Source organism: Vitis vinifera, chromosome 6 (genome assembly GCF_030704535.1).
Source record: "Vitis vinifera cultivar Pinot Noir 40024 chromosome 6, ASM3070453v1".
NCBI classification, from domain to species: domain Eukaryota; kingdom Viridiplantae; phylum Streptophyta; class Magnoliopsida; order Vitales; family Vitaceae; genus Vitis; species Vitis vinifera.
The window spans coordinates 22,109,941-22,116,477 of record NC_081810.1 but is presented as its reverse complement, the minus strand read 5'-3'; positions in this window follow the sequence as shown (position 1 = coordinate 22,116,477).

Sequence of the window (6,537 nt, the reverse complement as noted above, 5' to 3'; positions counted from 1 at the left end):
TTATGAGTGATGAATTTAGTGCTCTCATTTGGAACTCCACATGAGATCTTGTTTTCATAGTCTTGCATAGGATATTGTTGGATGCAAATTGATTTTTAGAATAAATAATCTTAATGGCTCTATATCTCATAATAAAGTATGATTATAGCACAAAGGTTTTATCAATGACCCTATATTTATTTATAGGACACTTTTAGCCCTATAGTAAGACCAATCACCAATCACCTTGTGTTTTCTATTAGTTACCCATGGATGTCTATTTGTCAAATAGATGTTAAAAATGTCTTTTATTAAGGCACTCTAAGTGATTATATTTATATGAAACAACCATCTTGATTTATCAATTCTCAATATTTGACCCATGGAAACCACCAATCACCCTATGCTTATTCTATTAGTTACCCATAAATGTTTATTTGTCAACTAGATGTAGCAACGCTTTTTATTAAGGCACTCTAGGTGGTGATATTTATATGAAACAACCAACTTGGTTTATTAATTCTCAATATCTAATTTGTGAGTGCAAACTAAAAAAGGCAATCTATTGTCTTTGTTAAGCTTTAAGGGCATGGTACATTGAACTAAAAGAATTTTTAGTACTTTAGGGTTTTCAATTCAAAATCTGACCATTCCTCTTTTATTTACTCTCACAAGATTATCACTCTTTATGCTTTAGTTTATGTTGATGACTTGATGATTACAACAACTCTTCTTACTTTTTAAATCTATTTCATATTTTCTATAAAAACCTGGCAAGTTAAATTATTTCTTAGGCATGGTAACAACCATCACCAAAATTAAATTACTCTCATCACAACAAAAGTATATTTGTCATTTATTAGAGAAGACCAAAATTAAAGGTGGTAAAGACTTCTCAACTCCACTATTGACATCCAAATCACCCACTCTTGAAGAAGAAACCTCTTTTATTAATACTACTCCATATCAATAAGTAATTGGAGTCATGCAATGCATTTCTTTAACAAGACCTGATATATTCTTTTCCAATGAATAACTTGTCATAATTTATGCATCACTTATCAATCAAACATTGGGTTATAATCAAATGTCTATACTATCCAAAAGCAACCATATGTTATGGTCTTCCCATTTAGAAAAATTTGTCATCCACTTTACACACCTTTGCAAATGAAAATTAGTTGGCAAATATACTTGTGTTGGTGATAAATTAGAGCTGTAAGAAACAAAAAGCCATGACATTTATTTTTCTATCAAAGTTGAATACTATGTAGTTGCAACCACTACTTAGAATTGAACTTAATGCAAAACTTTTTGTGTGAATTAAAAGTAAAAGAGTTTCAAACACCAATAATCTCCTATGACAACATTAGTATTACTTATCTTTATGCCAACCTAGTTTTTCATTCTAAAATGAAACAAATAGCATTTGACTTCCCCTTAATATGCAATCAAGTCTTGAAAAGTAGTTAGGGTATGTCACGTTAATAGTGCAAACAATCTTGTGAACTCTTCAACTAGTGTGTGATCATAATGAACTTATTCGTTATACACAATTAAATCTTAAAAATGTAGCTAAGGTTCTCCCATGTTAATAGTGAAAATAATATTGTAAACACTTCAATAAAAGCTCTAATATGATGAAAGCTACTACAACAATCCAAACTTAGAATTCTTTATAAAACTCCAATCATGTAAGGGCATATTAGGAAAAAATCATTAAGTTCTCAAGATTAGCTACCAAATCACATTAATGATCAAGCCGTGTATGTATCGCACAAATATTAGTATTTGAAATTGCAAAGAGTAAATTCTAAAAATATATCCATTAGGTATAACTCATTGGTGTAAATAATATTTTTCTTAGATGCATTCCTAATTGAGAAAATATTTGTAAGAAACTTTAGAAACCATCCGTTAGGTGTGGCTCATTTATCGGAATAAAAAGTACAGTTTTGATAAATAAATTCCTAAAATATAATGCATTTCCATGAGTTATGGAACTGGTCACTAGACTCAAGAATGAAAAATCATATTAATAAATTCCTAAAACATAATGAATGTTCATTAGGTATAAATCATTTGCCTCTACATATATGAATTCCTAATATATAATGAATATGTGATTCTTGCAAAAGTATTCATATTCCAATGTTTGATTACCTTAGAATTAGTTGGAAACTCATGCTAGTTTACTTAACAATCTTTGAAAAAAAAATTTATAAAACTTAGATTTATTAATAATTGAATAGAAAATAAAAATGGCTTTTATTTTAACTTTCTACAAATGAGAAAAAAATATAATCTTTCATGAGTAAGATATTTTTCCATTTTTTTTTTAGGGAATCTCTATTTAAGGAAATCAAAATTTTCAAAACTATTTACACCATAAATATAGTAATTGTACTTGAAAATAAGATATTCATACGCTAATTAAAAACTCATACATGATTAGACATTTTTTATTCCAATGAATAAAAATAGAAGGAAAACACAATCAATTCTAATTTTATCTTTATTTAGTAAATAAAAAAATTTATATACATAATTCCTAAAATAACCAAATGTTATTATAATAATAAAATTGGGTGAGAAATTCAATTATTTTGTCACAAAAAGCTTGTCAAGTTTTATTCTCATTCTAGCATTCAGTTGTCTTAGAAATTATATTAAAATTGTGTTGTTTAAACCAAATATTAGAATGAAAATCTCATATCTATACCTTTAGAAATTTCCTTTTTTTGTAATATGTTTTTCATTTTTGAATTTTAATGCTTATATACCAAATATGTTCTTATTGTGTTTGGTCCGCAAACATGTAAACTTGATGAGAAATGCATAAATCATATTAAGTTATTTCTTTTTTTGTCATCAAACTTGTCATAATCTAAATTTAAGGTTGCAAATTATATTTCAAAAATGAATCCCCAAAATGTAATGGAAATGAGATTAAAATTGGGTTGTTTAAACCAAAGAGAACATCAAAACTTCTCACCCAAATTTGAATTTAAGCATCAGATTACCATGCTTAGGATTCTCTTTGGGAGTTCTAATTTTCATTGACATGAAATTTCTTTCAAATTAAGAAAAAAAAAAAAAAACTCTCACCTATTTAGAACTCAATAGTTTTTTTGTCATCGTTATTAGGAAATGGAATTAAAAGAAAGGTGGACAATTGTCTTTTATTGTCTTCCTATTTAGGAATAAATCTATGTGAATAAATGCTCATATAAATTTCCATCAACTTTTCCAAGCAATTATGAAATAACCAAATGTTCTTATAAGAACAATTCTTTACTAGGATCTCAAATTGAAATATGATTTTGATTCTCGAATTTAGATGATGCTCCTAGACAATGTTTTTAAATTTGGACCGAACCTCCTAATCAAACTAACTAACGAACTATCAATCGATCCTATCTTCAATTCAATTCACTTTTTAAGTTATTTTTTAGTGTTGAACTAGTCAACCAAACTAATGGTTTGACCTATTGTTTTTTTTAGAGGGGGCTCAAAGTTAAACCTTAGGCCTTCAATTCGATTCACTTCTTAAATTATCTTTAGCTTAGAACTAGTTGGTCAAGCTAATGGTTTGACCTTTTTTTTTTTTTTTTTGTAATGAGAGAGAAAGCTCAAAGTTTGGTCTTCTCTAAAAAAAATGTAAGAATAGGTTACCACTAAGACACACTTCTCTTTAATTATATTAGTAGCCTATAATAAATACGTTAAATATTTAGAATAAATTTAACTTTCACATGCATTTGTAACAAAAACATATTAAGAGAGTAAAATAATAAATTATAAAGCTAATGAAATGTGAATAAAAAAATTATAAAATATAAAATTAATGAAATGTAAATAGACTAATAAAATTCCATTTCACTCTTTTATATGTGATATATCTTCTTAACATTTAAATATTATAATTTTGTTATAAACAAAAAATATGAATACATTAATTACAAAGTATCCTTATCATGATTTAATATAGTAATATTAAATATAAAATAATATTTTAAGTTAGAAGTTTTGCTAAGCAAACCTTGGTAATCACCCAAGAAGGAGGGGGTATGGGGTGAATTGGGTAATAGAATATTTTTTAAAAAAAATCTTTACCAAATTTTAACATAATCAATATATGTATGCAAACAAAGAAACTAAAACACTGGGAAAAAAAATGTAAGGGAAGAGAGATTGCATAAGCCTTGAGGTATTCTACTAATCTAAGAGTTTCTTTTAACCAAAACTCATTAAGACAAGATCTTCCTTACACTTAAATTGATTAGGTTCCAATAAACTTTCATAACTATAAGGTAACATATTCACACCATCCTCACAAGATTCCAATCAAGAAAAATACAATGAACAATCTCACAAACGTGGAGATACGTAATTTAGTGCTCAAATGTGGGTACTTTAAATAAGAGTTAAGAAATCTAGATTCAAAGTACTCTTAAAAATTATGAAGATAACTCTTAGTGGAGTAGTAAAGATTTTTAAGTGTTAGGTTTATGTTGAATATGTCCAATGAATTGTATTTATACATTTTGGAATAAAGTTAATTATTAGACATAAAGTACTCTCCTAAAACCAGGCATCTACACAGTCATCTAACTAGCGATTTAAGTATTTAATGCATTGCAAATAGCTTTTATAGGTTGAAAAACATATATGGACGTCTGCTCGAATGACCACATAGTCATGTAGACATTCACTTACATGACCACAAAGTCATATGGACATCTACTTAGACATCTCCATGATAGATAGTAGGTAAAAACTCCCATTTACAAATCTCAGCATAAGAAGGGATATGGACATCCGCCTAGATAACCAAATGCATACCTTGATTGGAGCTAAAATATGTGCTCTATTGGTGCATATATGATAAAATGTTTAAATTACCCAACTTTACTTAAATTGATGCTAAGATCCTAGTTGTAGATCTAACAAACATTTTGAGCTTAATTTCATGTATAAAAGAGGAAAATGATGCAAATTGTAAGAGTCAATTTCGACCAAGAAAGAGAAATGTGTCATATATGCATAAATGAGAGACTTAGAACTTGTGAAGTTTGAGGAAACCTAAGCAAAGAAAAATAAACAAGTCATGGGTACGAAAGATGAGCAACAAATGTTAATGAGAGGGTTAGAGAACAAGAAAACATGAAAAAGAAAGTTGCAGGCCATAAGTTCAAGATGGAAATTGGAATTCAAAATCTAAGCAGCATCATATATTGTTTGAAAGCTTGGAAATCCAAGAGTCCAATACTTAAATAGTGTGCAAATTAAAGGTCAAATGTGAAAGTTGTGGTCATTTAAAGTCAACTCATCAGAACATGTGCTAATTTTGAGTGGAAAATTATGAATTCGAAAGGTTACTAATTTTGCATTCGTCCATTACTAAGTTAAGAAAATCAACTTCCCAATTTGAAATCCAATTCAAAAATTGCCTAATTTTGAATTGGTTCACTTCCACATCAATCACAAACATTCTCTACTTTGAATTTGAAATTTGTGGCACTCAACCAACTCAAGATAGGTTCCATATCATTTAGATATTATTATTTGACATGTTTTAATTTATTTTAAATAAGCAGTTAATTAGAAAGTGTCACAAAAAAACATAAAGGGAAAAATTGATCTCTTTTTCTTCGATTCTTTAAGAAATTTGTAGTTTTCTTTATTTTATTTTATTTTTCAATCTTTCTATTTTATTTTCTTGGTAACCAAACATAAGTTGTGAGGAGAAATCCTCCACAATATTTGGCCAATTTGATCAATCTAGAGATCGTAACATGAAGGTGAAGAATCTAAAGAAAAAATGGCAAAAATACAATAAAGTTATAATTTTCTTTATGTTTCGTTTATGAATTAGTAGGAATAAATTCTCTATGTTTGTTTATCCTACAAAGGATTTTTATCAATATATTAATGATTATTGGAAATATCTTAATCACTAGTTATCTCAATTTGATACTACTATTAACAAATTCAATGGTCGAATCTATAAGATGGATATAAGCTTTTAATTGGATAGAATTGAAAACCAAAATTAACCATCCTATTTAATTGATTTAAGAAATATGATTTTAAAAATAAAAATTTAAGTTTCGAATGTAATATTGGTCCTAAGATTCAATTTGATCTTGGATTAATTTTGATTTTAAATCCTAGCTAGATTTTATCATGTCCTTTTAAGAATTCAACACTGGTATGTGAAAGTCTCCAAGATATTTTCTTTTATTTTATTTATTTTATTAAATATTTTAGGAATTTTTTATATATATTTTAGTCTTATTATTATAAATTAGGGTTTTATTAACTTCAACAAACAATTAATCCTTCTAATAGAAAAATAATTTAACATATTAGAGTTGATCCCAATGGATGACAACCCAAAGTACTACAAAGGTATGGTCACTTTATCTCTAGTTTTTTCTTGGCCAAGGTTATCACATATTTAGGTTTTAGCATTTTAATTACAATAGAGATTTGTGTTAATACCTCCTTTGCATTTCAAGGCTTCAATGACTCATGTTAAGAACTAAAACCATC